General features: G+C 42.0%; 1 protein-coding gene across 1 annotated transcript in view; it reads right to left on the bottom strand.

Annotated features, from left to right (window-relative positions):
- LOC128649132 (ATPase MORC2-like) overlaps positions 1–16,992 on the bottom strand; it is a 457,352-nt gene that overhangs the window by 282,396 nt on the left and 157,964 nt on the right.

Here is a 16,992-nt window from a genome sequence, read left to right as displayed (position 1 = left end):
GCAGGACTACCTTATCCGAATGGAAAATCAGATAAGGAGAATCACATTGTAAGGCAGATAACTCAGAGACTCTACGAGCCGAGGAAATAGCTACCAAAAAAAGAACTTTCCAAGATAAAAGTTTGATATCTATGGAATGAAGAGGTTCAAACGGAACTCCTTGAAGAACCTTAAGAACCAAATTTAAGCTCCATGGCGGAGCAACAGGTTTAAACACAGGCTTGATTCTAACTAAAGGCTGACAAAATGCCTGGACGTCTGGAACATCTGCCAGACGCTTGTGCAAAAGGACAGAGCAGAAATCTGTCCCTTTAAGGAACTAGCTGACAATCATTTTTCCAAACCTTCTTGGAGAAAGGATAATATCCTGGGAATCCTGACCTTACTCCATGAGTAACCCTTGGATTCACACCAATAAAGATATTTACGCCATATCTTATGATAAATTTTCCTGGTGACAGGCTTTCGTGCCTGTATTAAGGTATCAATGACTGACTCGGAGAAGCCACGCTTTGATAAAAACATAATTTATGCTTACCTGTTAAATTTGTTTCTCTTGTAGTGTATTCAGTCCACGGGTCATCCATTACTTATGGGATATATTCCCTACCCAACAGGAAGTTGCAAGAGGATCACCCAAAGCAGAGCTGCTATATAGCTCCTCCCCTCACAAGTCATATCCAGTCATTCGACCGAAACAAGACAAGAAAGGAGAAACCATAGGGTGCAGTGGTGACTGGAGTTTTAATTAAAATTTAGATCTGCCTTAAAAAAGACAGGGGGGGGCCTGGACTGAATACACTACAAGAGAAATAAATTTATCAGGTAAGCATAAATTATGTTTTCTCTTGTTAAGTGTATTCAGTCCACGGGTCATCCATTACTTATGGGATACCAATACCAAAGCTAAAGTACACGAATGATGGGAGGGACAAGGCAGGAACTTAAACGGAAGGAACCACTGCCTGTAGAACCTTTCTCCCAAAAACAGCCTCCGAAGAAGCAAAAGTGTCAAATTTGTAAAATTTTGAAAAGGTGTGAAGCAAAGACCAAGTCGCAGCCTTGCAAATCTGTTCAACAGAGGCCTCATTCTTAAAGGCCCAGGTGGAAGCCACAGCTCTAGTGGAATGAGCTGTAATTCTTTCAGGGGGCTGCTGTCCAGCAGTCTCATAGGCTAAACGTATTATGCTACGAAGCCAAAAGGAGAGAGAGGTTGCCGAAGCTTTTTGACCTCTCCTCTGTCCAGAGTAAACGACAAACAGCAAAGAAGTTTGACGAAAATCTTTAGTTGCCTGTAAATAGAACTTCAGGGCACGGACTACGTCCAGTTTATGCAAAAGTCGTTCCTTCTTTGAAGAAGGATTAGGACATAATGATGGAACAACAATCTCCTGATTGATATTCCTGTTAGAAACTACCTTAGGTAAAAACCCAGGTTTAGCACGCAGAACTACCTTGTCTGAATGGAAAATCAGATAAGGAGAATCACAATGTAAGGCAGATAACTCAGAGACTCTTCGAGCCGAGGAAATAGCCATCAAAAATAGAACTTTCCAAGATAAAAGCTTAATATCAATGGAATGAAGGGGTTCAAAGGGACACCTTGAAGAACTTTAAGAACCAAGTTTAAGCTCCACGGCGGAGCAAAAGTCTTAAACACAGGCTTAATCCTAGCCAAAGCCTGACAAAAAGCCTGGACGTCTGGAACTTCTGCCAGACGTTTGTGTAAAAGAATAGACAGAGCAGAAATCTGTCCCTTTAACGAACTAGCAGATAAGCCCTTTTCTAAACCCTCTTGTAGAAAGGACAATATCCTAGGAATCCTAACCTTACTCCATGAGTAACTCTTGGATTCGCACCAATATAAATATTTACGCCATATCTTATGGTAGATTTTTCTGGTAACAGGCTTCCGTGCCTGTATTAAGGTATCAATAACTGACTCCGAGAAGCCACGCTTTGATAGGATCAAGCGTTCAATCTCCATGCAGTCAGCCTCAGAGAAATTAGATTTGGATGGTTGAAAGGACCTTGTAATAGAAGGTCCTGCCTCAGAGGCAGAGACCATGGTGGACATGACGACATGTCCACTAGGTCTGCATACCAGGTCCTGCGTGGCCACGCAGGCGCTATCAGAATCACTGATGCTCTCTCCTGTTTGATCTTGGCAATCAGTCGAGGCAGCAGCGGAAACGGTGGAAACACATAAGCCATGTTGAAAACCCAAGGGGCTGCTAGAGCATCTATCAGCGCCGCTCCCGGATCCCTGGACCTGGATCCGTAACGAGGAAGCTTGGCGTTCTGGCGAGACGCCATGAGATCTAGTTCTGGTTTGCCCCAACGATGAACCAGCTGAACGAACACTTCCGGATGAAGTTCCCACTCCCCCGGATGAAAAGTCTGGCAACTTAGAAAGTCCGCCTCCCAATTCTCCACGCCTGGGATGTAAATCGCTGACAGGTGCCAAGAGTGAGACTCTGCCCAGCGAATTATCCTTGAGACTTCTAACATCGCTAGGGAACTCCTGGTTCCCCCTTGATGGTTGATGTAAGCCACAGTCGTGATGTTGTCCGACTGAAATCTGATGAACCTCAGAGTTGCTAACTGAGGCCAAGCTAGAAGAGCATTGAATATTGCTCTTAACTCCAGAATATTTATTGGGAGGAGTTTCTCCTCCTGAGTCCACGATCCCTGAGCCTTCAGGGAGTTCCAGACTGCGCCCCAACCTAGAAGGCTGGCATCTGTTGTTACAATCGTCCAATCTGGCCTGCGAAAGGTCATACCCTTGGACAGATGGACCCGAGAAAGCCACCAGAGAAGAGAATCTCTGGTCTCTTGATCCAGATTTAGTAGAGGGGACAAATCTGAGTAATCCCCATTCCACTGACTTAGCATGCATAATTGCAGCGGTCTGAGATGCAGGCGCGCAAATGGCACTATGTCCATTGTCGCTACCATTAAGCCGATTACTTCCATGCACTGAGCCACTGACGGGCGTGGAATGGAATGAAGGACACGGCAAGCATTTAGAAGTTTTGATAACCTGGACTCCGTCAGGTAAATTTTCATCTCTACAGAATCTATAAGGGTCCCTAGGAAGGAGACTCTTGTGAGTGGTAATAGAGAACTCTTTTCCACGTTCACCTTCCACCCATGCGACCTCAGAAATGCCAGAACTATCTCTGTATGAGAATTGGCAATTTGAAAACTTGACGCTTGTATCAGAATGTCGTCTAGATACGGAGCCACCGCTATGCCTCGCGGTCTTAGAACCGCCAGAAGTGAGCCCAGAACCTTTGTAAAAATTCTCGGGGCCGTAGCTAACCCGAAGGGAAGAGCTACAAACTGGTAATGCCTGTCTAGAAAGGCAAATCTTAGGTACCGATAATGATCTTTGTGAATCGGTATGTGAAGGTAGGCATCCTTTAAGTCCACTGTGGTCATGTACTGACCCTCTTGGATCATGGGTAGGATGGTTCGAATAGTTTCCATTTTGAATGATGGAACTCTTAGGAATTTGTTTAAGATCTTTAAGTCCAAGATTGGTCTGAAGGTTCCCTCTTTCTTGGGAACTACAAACAGATTTGAGTAAAATCCTTGCCCTTGTTCCGTCCGCGGAACTGGGTGGATCACCCCTATTACTAGGAGGTCTTGTACACAGTGTAGAAATGCCTCTTTCTTTATTTGGTTTGCTGATAACCTTGAAAGATGAAATCTCCCTTGTGGAGGAGAAGCTTTGAAGTCCAGAAGATATCCCTGAGATATTATCCCTGAGATATGATCTCCAACGCCCAGGGATCCTGGACATCTCTTGCCCACGCCTGGGCAAAGAGAGAAAGTCTGCCCCCCACTAGATCCGTTTCCGGATAGGGGGCCATCCCTTCATGCTGTCTTAGGGGCAGTAGTAGGTTTTCTGGCCTGCTTGCCCTTGTTCCAGGACTGGTTAGTTTTCCAGGCCTGTCTGTAACGAGCAACAGTTCCTTCCTGTTTTGGAGTGGAGGAAGTTGATGCTGCTCCTGCCTTGAAGTTTCGAAAGGCACGAAAATTAGACTGTTTGGCCTTTGATTTGGCCCTGTCCTGAGGAAGAGTATGACCCTTACCTCCAGTAATGTCAGCGATAATTTCTTTCAAGCCGGGCCCGAATAAGGTTTGCTCCTTGAAAGGAATATTAAGCAATTTAGATTTAGAAGTCACATCAGCTGACCAGGATTTAAGCCATAACGCTCTGCGCGCCTGGATGGCGAATCCGGAGTTCTTAGCCGTTAGTTTAGTTAAATGTACAATGGCATCAGAAACAAATGCATTAGCTAGCTTAAGTGCTTTAAGCTTGTCCATAATTTCATCCAATGGAGCTGTGTGAATGGCCTCTTCTAGAGACTCAAACCAGAATGCCGCAGCAGCAGTGACAGGCGCAATGCATGCAAGGGGCTGTAAGATAAAACCTTGTTGAACAAATATTTTCTTAAGGTAACCTTCTAATTTTTTATCCATTGGATCCGAAAAAGCACAACTATCCTCCACCGGGATAGTGGTACGCTTAGCTAAAGTAGAAACTGCTCCCTCCACCTTAGGGACCGTCTGCCATAAGTCCCGTGTAGTGGCGTCTATTGGAAACATTTTCCTAAATATAGGAGGTGGGGAAAAGGGCACACCGGGTCTATCCCACTCCTTGCTAATAATTTCTGTAAGCCTTTTAGATATAGGAAAAACGTCAGTACACACCGGCACCGCATAGTATCTATCCAGCCTACATAATTTCTCTGGAATTGCAACTGTGTTACAGTCATTCAGAGCCGCTAAAACCTCCCCTAGCAATACACGGAGGTTCTCAAGCTTAAATTTAAAATTAGAGATCTCTGAATCCGGTTTCCCTGGATCAGATTCGTCACCCACAGAATGAAGCTCTCCGTCCTCATGTTCTGCAAACTGTGACGCAGTATCGGACATGGCTCTCACAGCACCAGCGCGCTCTGTCCTTATCCCAGAGCAATCGCGCTTGCCTCTTAATTCTGGCAATTTAGATAATACTTCTGTCAGGGTATTATTCATAATAGTAGCCATGTCTTGTAAAGTGATTTGTATGGGCGTCTCTGATGTACTTGGCGCCACAATATCACGCGCCTCCTGAGCGGGAGGCGAAGGTACTGACACTTGAGGAGAGTTAGTCGGCATAACTTCCCCCTCGTTGTCTGGTGATAATTCCTTTATAGATAAAGACTGACCTTTATTATTTAAAGTGAAATCAATACATTTAGTACACATATTTCTATGGGGCTCCACACTGGCCTTCAAACATAGTGAACAAACAGATTCATCTGTGTCAGACATGTTTAAACAGACTAGCAATGAGACTAGCAAGCTTGGAAAACACTTTAAAATAAATTTACAAGCAATATAGAAAACGCTACTGCGCCTTTAAGAAGCACAGAAAAACTGTCACAGTTGAAATAACAATGAACCAAATCAGTTATAGCAACCAAATTGTCACAGTAAATGTATTAAGTTAGCAGAGCATTGCACCCACTTGCAAATGGATGATTAACCCCTTAATACCCAAAACGGATAATCAATAGAGAAAAAAACGTTTTTGTTTTTTTTAACACAGTCAAACACACTGTCACAGATCTGCTGTGACTGATTACCTCCCTCAAAAATGACTTTTGAAGTCCCTTGAGCTCTCTAGAGACGTCCTGGGTCATGCAGGAAGAAGCAGGAAGACTGAGACTGAATTTTTACTGCGCAAAAAAAGCGCTAAAATAGGCACCTCCCACTCATTATTACAACAGTGGAAGCCTTAGTTAACTGTTTCTATGCAGAAATATAAGTCAGCCATGTGGAAAAATTCATGCCCCAATAAGTTTTATCACCAATGTACCTCACAAAAATGATTAAACATGCCAGCAAACGTTTTAAACATCCTTTTTTAAAGAGTATGTATCTCTATTGATAAGCCTGATACCAGTCCTTCTACTGCATTTTAAGGCTTATTACATTACTTCAGTATTAGTAGAATTTTCTTAGTCAAATTCCATTCCTTAGAAAATTACTTTACTGCATATACATTAATCAGCCTGATACCAGTCGCTTTCACTGCATTTAAGGCTTTACTTACATTACATCGGTATCAGCAGTATTTTCTTAGTCAATTCCATTCCTTAGAAAAATATTTTACTGCACATACATTATTTGCAGGAGACCCCGCACGCTATTCCCTTTCTGAAGTTACCCCACTCCTCAGAATGTGCAAGAACAGCCAGTGGATCTTAGTTACTTCTGCTAAGATCATAGAAAACGCAGGCAGATTCTTCTTCCAAATACCGCCTGAGAAAAAAACAGCACACTCCGGTGCCATTTAAAAATAACAAACTTTTGATTGAAGAAATAATTAAGTATAAAACACCACACTCCTCTCACAACCTCCATCTATGTTGAGGGTTGCAAGAGAATGACTGGATATGACATGTGAGGGGAGGAGCTATATAGCAGCTCTGCTTTGGGTGATCCTCTTGCAACTTCCTGTTGGGAAGGGAATATATCCCATAAGTAATGGATGACCCGTGGACTGCATACACTTAACAAGAGAAATCAAGCGTTCAATCTCCAGCCAGTCAGTCTCAGAGAAATTAGATTTGGATGGTGGAAAGGACCCTGAAGTAGAAGGTCCTGTCATAGAGGCAGAGTCCATGGTGGAAAGGATGACATGTCCACTAGATCTGCATACCAGGTCCTGCGTGGCCACGCAGGTGATATCAAATTCACTGATGCTCTCTCCTGCTTGATCTTGGCAATCAGTCGAGGGAGCAGAGGAAACGGTGGAAAAACATAAGCCAGGTTGAAAAACCAAGGCGCTGCTAGAGCATCTATCAGCGTCGCCTTGGGATCCCTGGACCTGGATCCGTAACAAGGAAGCTTGGCGTTCTGGCGAGACGCCATGAGATCCAGTTCTGGTTTGCCCCAACGATGAATCAATTGTGCAAACACCTCCGGATGAAGTTCCCACTCCCCCGGATGAAAAGTCTGACGACTTAGAAAATCCGCCTCCCAGTTCTCTACACCTGGGATATGGATAGCTGATAGGTGGCAAGAGTGAATCTCTGCGCAGCGAATTATCTTTGAGACTTCTAACATTGCTAGGGAACTCCTTGTTCCCCCTTGATGGTTGATGTAAGTCACAGTCGTGATGTTGTCCGACTGAAATCTGATGAACCTCATTGTCGCTAACTGAGGCCAAGCCTGAAGAGCATTGAATATCACTCTCAGTTCCAGAATATTTATTGGAAGGAGTGTCTCCTCCTGAGTCCACGATCCCTGAGCCTTCAGGGAGTTCCAGACTGCACCCCAACCTAGAAGGCTGGCATCTGTCGTTACAATTGTCCAATCTGGCCTGCGAAAGGTCATACCTTTGGACAGATGGACCCGAGATAGCCACCAGAGAAGAGAATCCCTGGTCTCGATATACAAATTTAGTAGAGGGGACAAATCTGTGTAATCCCCGTTCCACTGACTGAGCATGCATAGTTGCAGCGGTCTGAGATGTAAGCGTGCAAACGGCACTATGTCCATTGCCGCTACCATTAAGCCGATTACTTCCATACACTGAGCCACCAAAGGGCGCGGAATGGAATGCAGAACACGGCAGGAATTTAGAAGCTTTGATAACCTGGACTCCGTCAGGTAAATTTTCATTTCTACAGAATCTATCAGAGTCCCTAGGAAGGAAACTCTTGTGAGTGGGGATAGAGAACTCTTTTCTTCGTTCACTTTCCACCCATGCGACCTCAGAAATGCAAGTACTACGTCCGTATGAGACTTGGCAATTTGGAAGTTTGACGCCTGTATCAGGATGTCGTCTAAATAAGGGGTCACCGATATGCCCCGCGGCCTTAGGACCGCCAGAAGCGACCCTAGAACCTTCGTAAGATTCTTGGGGCTGTAGCTAATCCAAAGGGAAGAGCTACAAACTGGTAATGCCCGTCTAGAAAGGCAAACCTGAGAAACCGATGATGATCTTTGTGTATCGGAATGTGAAGATAAGCATCCTTTAGATCCACTGTAGTCATATATTGACCCTGGATCATAGGTAGGATGGTACGAATAGTTTCCATCTTGAATGATGGAACTCTGAGGAATTTGTTTAAGATCTTTAGATCCAAAATTGGTCTGAAGGTTCCCTCTTTTTTGGGAACCACAAACAGATTTGAGTAAAAACCCTGTCCCTGTTCCTCCTTTGGAACTGGATGGATCACTCCCATAACTAGGAGGTCTCGTACACAGTGTAAGAATGCCTCTCTCTTTATCTGGTTTGCAGATAATTGTGAAAGGTGAAATCTCCCTTTTGGGGGGGAAGCTTTGAAGTCCAGAAGATATCCCTGGGATATAATTTCCAACGCCCAGGGATCCTGAACATCTCTTGCCCACGCCTGGGTGAAGAGTGAAAGTCTGCCCCTTACTAGAACCGTTACCGGATAGGGGGCCGTTCCTTCATGCTGTCTTAAGAGGCAGCAGCAGGCTTTTTGGCCTGCTTACCTTTGTTCCAGGTCTGGTTTGGCCTCCAGACCGTCTTGGACTGAGCAAAAGTTCCCTCTTGTTTTGCATTAGAGGAAGTTGATGCCGTACCTGCCTTGAAGTTTCAAAAGGCACGAAAATTAGACTGTTTGGCCCTTGATTTGGACCTGTCCTGAGGAAGGGAATGACCTTTCCCTCCAGTGATATCAGCAATAATCTCCTTCAAACCAGGCCCGAATAGGGTCTGCCCCTTGAACGGAATGTTAAGCAGCTTAGATGTTGAAGTCACGTCAGCTGACCATGATTTAAGCCATAGCGCCCTGAGCGCCTGTATAGCAAAACCAGAATTCTTAGCCGTTAGTTTAGTCAAATGAACAATGGCATCAGAAACAAAAGAATTGGCTAGCTTAAGTGCTGTAAGTTTGCCAAGTATGTCATCCAATGGAGTCGCTACCTGTAAAGCCTCTTCCAGAGACTCAAACCAGAATGCCGCAGCAGCAGTGACAGGAGCAATGCATGCAAGGGGCTGAAGGATAAAACCTTGTTGAATAAACATTTTCTTAAGGCAACCTTCTAATTTTTTATCCATTGGATCTGAAAAAGCACAACTGTACTCGACAGGAAAAGTAGTACGCTTTGCTAGAGTAGAAACTGCTCCCTCCACCTTAGGGACTGTCTGCCATAAGTCCCATGTGGTGGCGTCTATAGGAAACATTTTTCTAAAAATAGGAGGGGGAGAGAACGGCACACCTGGTCTATCCCATTCCTTAGTAATAATTTCTGTAAACCTTTTAGGTATTGGAAAAACATCAGTACTCACCGGCACTGCATAGTATTTATCCAGTCTACACAATTTCTCTGGCACTGCAATTGTATCACAGTCATTCAGAGCAGCTAAAACCTCCCTGAGCAATACGCGGAGGTGTTCAAGCTTATATTTTAATGTAGAAATGTCAGAATCAGGTATCTTTCCTGAGTCAGAAACATCATCCACAGACTGAAGCTCTCCTTCCTCAGCTTCTGCATATTGTGAGGCAGTATCAGACATGGTTCTTAAAGCGTCAGTATGCTCTGCATTTCGTCTAACCCCAGAGCTATCTCGCTTACCTCTAAATTCAGGTAGTCTGGCTAATACCGCTGACAGTGTATTATCCATGACTGCCGCCATGTCTTGTAAAGTAATCGCTATGGGCGCCCTAGATGTACTTGGCGCCATTTGAGCGTGAGTCAATTGAGCGGGAGTCAAAGAATCTGACACGTGGGGAGAGTTAGTCGGCATAACTTCCCCCTCGTCAGATTCCTCTGGTGATAAATTTTTTAAAGACAGAATATGATCTTTATTGCTTAAAGTGAAATCAGTACATTTGGTACACATTCTAAGAGGGGGTTCCACCATGGCTTTTAAACATAATGAACAAGGAGTTTCCTCTATGTCAGACATGTTTGTATAGACTAGCAATGAGACTAGCAAGCTTGGAAAACACTTTAAATCAAGTTAACAAGCAATATAAAAAAACGGTACTGTGCCTTTAAGAGAAACAAATTTTGTCAAAATGTGAAAAACAGTGAAAAAAGGCAGTAAATCAAACGAAATTTTTACAGTGTATGTAATAAGCTAACAGAGCATTGCACCCACTTGCAAATGGATGATTAACCCCTTAGTTCAAAAAACGGATCAAAAAAACGCTTTAGACGTTTTTAACAGTCACAACAAACTCTGCTGTGGCCCTACCTTCCCCAATAAACGACTTTGGGCCCTTTAGAGATGCCCTGTAGCATTCAGGGGACTTCTGAGGAAAACTGGATGTCTCAGTCTATAATTTTAACTGCGCAAAAAAAGCGCTAAAATAGGCCCCTCCCACTCATACTACAACAGTGGAAAGCCTCAGGAAACTGTTTCTAGGCAAAAATAAAGACAGCCATGTGGAAAAAACTAGGCCCCAATAAAGTTTTATCACCAAAGAATATATAAAAACGATTAAACATGCCAGCAAACGTTTTATATTGCATTTTTATAAGGGTATTACCCCTGAGAGTAAGCATGATACCAGTCGCTATTAAATCACTGTATTCAGGCTTAACTTACATTAATCCGGTATCAGCAGCATTTTCTAGCATTTCCAATTCTAGAAAAAAATTGTAACTGCACATACCTCATAGCAGAGTAAACTGCACGCCATTCTTCCGCTGAAGTTACCTCTCTCCTCAGACATATGTGAGAACAGCAATGGATCTTAGTTACAACCTGCTAAGATCATAGAAAACTCAGGCAGATTCTTCTTCTATTTACTGCCTGAGATAAAATAGTACAACTCCGGTACCATTTAAAAATAACAAACTTTTGATTGAAGAAAAAAAACTAACTATTTTTCACCACTCTCTCTTACTACCTCCATGCTTGTTGAGAGTTGCAAGAGAATGACTGGATATGGCAGTTAGGGGAGGAGCTATATAACAGCTCTGCTGTGGGTGTCCTCTTGCAACTTCCTGTTGGGAATGAGAATATCCCACAAGTAATGGATGATCCGTGGACTGGATACACATTACAAGAGAAACAGCTCATAGCGTTACACTGTTTATTTGAAAAAACACGTAGTAATCACACTCACATTTAAAAACCTCAAATAATGAGGTATATGAACAGCATATAATATAGGTGAAAACCAATAAGGCAAACACAGCAACAGTAATGAAAGTTCTGTTTGATAGACTCAAGTTCCAATCAAAGAAACTAAATATAACAAAGGATAGTAGTCGCACCACCAAGTTATCAAATGAAGTACTTAAAGGGACATAATACTCATATGCTAAATCACCTGAAACTGATGCAGTATAACTGTAAAAAGCTGACAGGAAAATATCCCCTGAGCATCTCTATGTAAAAAAGGAAGATATTTTACCTCACAATCTGCTCAGCTCAGCAGAGTAAGTTCTGTGTGAAAAGTTATACTCAGCTGCTCCCAGCTGCAGGTAAAAATACAAAAAAATGAATAAATGAACAGCAGCCAATCAGCATCAGCAGTGCTGAGGTCATGAACTCTTTTACTGTGATCTCATGAGATTCGACTTAACTCTCATGAGATTTCATAGTAAGCTTCCTTTACCCGATTGGTGAAAAATGAGAGTGCACGATGCTCATCCTTTCAGCTGTCCTAGGACAGACATACTAATATGCTGCTTAGAAATCCTTTACAATGGGAGGTGGCTACTGAGGAACTTTTGAGGTAAAATATCTTTCTTTTTTACATAGAGATGTTCAGGTGATATTTTCTAGTCAGCTTTTTACAGCTATGCTGCATCGCTTTCAAGTGTTTAAACATTTGGGTATTATGGCCCTTTAATTGAGCCAAATTCAAAAAATCAGCAACGTTTCGGACACAAGTCCTTAATCATGCATAGCAAAACAGACACTAAATACCTTCTTATATACCTGAATAAGTCACACCTTCAAAACTAATTGCAACACCTGTATAGAACAGGTATACCTCTTAACAAATCCTGCCACCTAGTGGTCATACAGAAAATCACACATATATAATTGTTTTAAATTAGCAATGAATTTATACATAGTCTAAATATATCTGTGTACAGTGCAGGCCAATGTGCAATACATATTATTTCCATAGTTCAATCCTTATTTGCATCACATATTTGGATAAACAGATATTACCAATATTATCAAAAAAATATTTACAAAAAGATATTTACAAAAAAATTTACCAATCTAGTTCTTTATTCATGCCCCCTGGATATAATGTACCTAGTTGATAAATCCAATATGCTTCACGTTTTTTTAATAATTTAACACGATCACCCCCCCCAACTCCTAGGATGTTTAACATGTTCCAGAATTTGGGACCTTAATTGACTCAGATTGTGGCCTGCAGACAAAAAATGATGGGCAACTGGGGCATCCTTTTTCTTAGTTCTAATACTACTTTTGTGTTGGACGATGTGTTCCCGTACATACCTGGAGGTCTCCCCCACATACCCCAGCCCACATGGGCATTTAATTAGATATACCACAAAATCAGTATTACAAGTATAGTGCCCTTTAATAAAATATTTTTTGCCTGTACTTGGATGACTGAATGTTGGTCCTTTAATCAGGCTGTTACAATTTGAGCACCATAAACAAGGAAAACTTCCCAGATTTTTCTTCCCAATATAGGTTTGGACAGGCCCTTTAGATGGACCAATATCTGCCCTCACCAAAACATCTTTTACATTTTTGCCCCTTTTAAAGGCTGGCATAGGGGGAATCTTAAATTCTTGAATGCCTGGGTTACAGGTGCTCAAAATATGCCAATGTCTACGAAGAATCCTCATAACCTGTTGGTTCCAAGGTGCATATTGGCTCACAAAAACTAGTCTGGGTTTTTTTTTTACTTGAAGGTTTTTTCTTTTCTAATAGCATTTGTCTGGGGGTATTCAATGCATTCTCAAATTCAGTTTCAATAAGTTCACAAGGATATCCCCTTTGAAGGAAACGATCTCCCATTTCTCTAAGCCTATCCTTAATAACCGTTTCCTCAGACACAATACGCCTTACACGTAGGAACTGGCTTCTGGGTAAAGATCTTACCAATTAAGGGGGGTGTGCACTCTTATAGTGCAGGAGAGTGTTGCAATCTGTTGCTTTCCTATAAAAGTCCACTGTCATGCCTGATGTACATTTTGACACAACTGTGTCCAGAAATACAACACTCTCCTCACTGAAGACCAACTTAAACCTTATGTGACTAGTGGCTGTATTCAAATCATTAACAAAATTTACTAATGTTCCAATGTTGCCCAACCCACACGCCAAACACATCATCTATATAGCGCCATCAAGTGGCGCCATATGATAAAATTAAAGAATTATTATACACAAAATGTTCTTCAAACATATTCATAAAAATGTTGGCGTATGTGGGGGCGACATTGGAACCCATGGTTGTACCTTGGAGCTGAAGATAATAATTATCCTCAAAAAGAAAATAATTACACCTTAAAATAATATTTAATAACTGCAAAATAAACTCTGTCTGTGGAATAGTATATCTGTCAAGATTCACTCAAAACCTTTTCAACTGCTCCAATCCCTGCCTCATGGCCAGGAAATTAAAAAACAATTATCTGATCTTGATGTATATAAACCATTGACCCACAACCCTATCTTTGAGGTAAAAAAAGAAATTGAGGCCTGTGATCACTTTGCTTTTAAAAATGGCATTATTGGTAAGTATGTGAGGAAGTTTTTACTTGAATCAGAGGACATCACTCCTGTGATGTATACATTGCCAAAAGTGCATAAAGACCTGCAAGCACCCCCAGGCCGCCCAATTGTGGCAGGTATGGGCTCAGTACTGTCCACGGTGTCAATATATTTGGATAAAGTTCTTAGACCTTTTGTTACTTCTAGCTCATACATCCAAGATACAGGTGATTTCTTGGTTAAATTACGTGGTGCGACTACTATCCTTTGTTATATTGACTGGGGGTATTGTGCAGTGCCCCCTAGTTTGCACACCTTGGATCCCAGGTGCTGGACCTCTGGAACTTTTTAAAGAAACTAAATATAAAAGGTGTAAGAGCCTCTCATTTTAGAACCTTACGCGTTTCGAAGTGATACTGAATAAATTCCCTTCTTCCTCAGAGGTATAAAAAAAAGCAGCAACCACAGCTGTATTATTTTTTCAAATAAACAGTGCAACGCTATGAGCTGTTTTTTTGGTTCTGACTTTTTATATTTCGACTGAGAGACTGACCGTAACAGTATATTAAGGTGACAAAGGCTTAACAGACAGCATACTGAATAATGGAGATTGTCTCTTCAAATATTTCAAAGGAACCTTCTCTGTTCTGTCAAGTTCCATACTCTGGGAGGTGCCAAGTGCTTTACTGATACATCTTATACTTACCTTATATGGATTGAGGGCATTTGAAGTAAGTGTACATCTGAGTGGGGACATTATCTGAATTGGCGTTCTACAGTGACCGAATATTATTTCTGATCCTGATTTTGGTCTTTATGTGACATTATATATATATATATATATATATATATATATATATATTCTATACATCATCTAGTCTTTTTATAATTACATATTGATGCTTTGATGCCTTGATATATATATATATATATATATATATATATATCTCCAAAAAAAGAGCACTCTCACCACGATAGCAACTGCCAGGGTGCCAACGGTTAGATATAATAGGTAAAAGGCGGCACTATTATTGTATAGCGCCATCCTTATCCTTTTTGTATTTTTTTTTTACACACACATACTGCAATAACATCTTATCTACTGTACCAATACGGCCAATCCAATCTTCACTATATATATATATATATATATATATATATATATATATATATATATATATATATATATATATATATATATATATATAAGAGTTTGTAGAAAAAGTGGCACACACCATCCACACAATTGCCTGGTGCTCTGCAAAATAGGTAAACACAGACAGTCCCCAGAACACAAACCTGGCCAAGGTTTGCAACCATCAGATTTGTTGTTTTAGCAAAGTTTTAATGACCATCAATATTTATTTTTCAGCCTCTTTGTCACGATACAAACAAAAAATACAGGAAAAATTTTCCCAAAATATAAAATTCAGAAAGAAAAAAAAATGATGCTTACCTGATAAATTTCTTTATTTCCGGGCATGGAGAGTCCACAACGTCATTTCAATTACTAGTGGGATATTCAACTCCTGGCCAGCAGGAGGCAAAGAGCACCCCAGCAAAGCAGTTTAGTGTAACTTCTCTTATCCATAATCCCCAGTCATTCAGCAGAAGGAAAATGGAAAAAGAAGAAACACAAGGGTATAGAGGTGCCTGAGGTGCGAGGTTTACTCAAATAAACTGCCGAATTACAACTTAAAAAGAGAGTGGGGTCGTGGACTCTCCATGCTCAGAAAGAAATATTTTTTTTCAGGTAAGCATAAATTTTGTTTTCTTTCCTATGGCATGGAGAGTCCACAACGTCATTCCAAATACTACTGGGAACCAATACCCAAGCTAGAGGACACAGAATGAACACGGAGGGAGAACAAGGCAGGAGGACCTAAACAGAAGGCACCACCACTTGAAGAACCTTTCTCCCAAAAGAGGCCTCAGCCGAGGCAAAAGTATCAAAACCTTTAGATTCACATCCACAAAAGGTATGTACGCAATATCTTATGTAAATCCTGCAAGTAACAAGTTTACAAGCCTGAAGCATTGAATCAATGACCGCATCCGAAAAACCACGTCTAGACAGGACTAGGCGTTCAATCTCCAAGTAGTCAGCTTCAGAGAATCTAGATTTGGATGGAGGAATGGGCACTGGATTAGAAGGTCCTACCTCAGAGGAAACCTTCAAGGTGTAAGAGATGACATCTTCACCAGATCCGCAAACCAGATCCTGCAAGACAAGGCAGGAGCTATTAGAATCACACACGCTCTCTCCTGCTTGATACGTGCAATAACTCATGGAAGGAAAGCAAACGGAGGAACAGGAATGCTGGTCCGAAATCCCAAGGAACCGCCAAGGCATCAATCAGAGCGGCCTGAGAATCTTTTGACCTTGAACCCTAATTTGGAAGATTGGCATTTTAAAGAGACGCCATCAGATCCAACTCTGAAATCACCCACCTGAGGGATATACTAGAGAACACTTCCAGATGGAGTGCCCACTCCCCGGGATGAAAATTCTGTCTGCTCAGAAAAAAACGCCACCCAATTGTTCACTCCTGGAATGTGGAAGGCAGATAGGAGACAATCGAAAGCTACCGCCCACTGCAGACTGCAAAACACTTCCTTCATGGCCAAGGAACTCAGAGTTCCTCCCTGGTGGTTGATGAAAGCCACTGAGGTAATGTTGTCTGACTTGAATCTAATAAACTGGATCAAAGATAACTGAGGTCAAGCTGTCAAGACATTGACGATTGCTCTCAACTCCACGATTTTTATGGGAAGAGAAGACTCTGCCCAAGACCACAGGACCTGAGAATTAGAGAACTCCAAACAGCTCCCCAGACTAACAGGCTGGTGTCCAAAGTCCCAATCACCCAGGAAGTTATCAGGAAACAAGAGCCCCGAGACTGACGGTCCTGTGAAATCCACCACAAGAGAGAGGAGCTTGTTAGGGGATCCAGATTTAACCTCTGTGATAAAACTGAATGGTCTCTGTTCCATTCACTAAGCATGCAAAGTTGCAGAGGTTGCAGATGGAAACGGGCAAAAGGAATGATGCCCATGGAAGCAACCAGACCAATCACCTCCATGCATTGAGCCACTGATGGACAAATAGCAGACTGGAGAGACAGGCAAGAAGCAAGACGTTTGTATTTTCAGACATCCGTCAGGAAGATTTTCATGGACATGGAACTTCTGATTGTTCCTAGGAAACATACTCTTGTGGCAGGAACTAGAGAACTCTTTTCCAGATTCACTTTCCACCCGTGGGAACGTAGAAAAGACAACCATAT

Source organism: Bombina bombina, chromosome 2 (assembly GCF_027579735.1).
Source record: "Bombina bombina isolate aBomBom1 chromosome 2, aBomBom1.pri, whole genome shotgun sequence".
Taxonomy (NCBI): Eukaryota; Metazoa; Chordata; class Amphibia; order Anura; family Bombinatoridae; genus Bombina; species Bombina bombina.
This window is presented reverse-complemented; position numbering and strand designations above follow the sequence as displayed.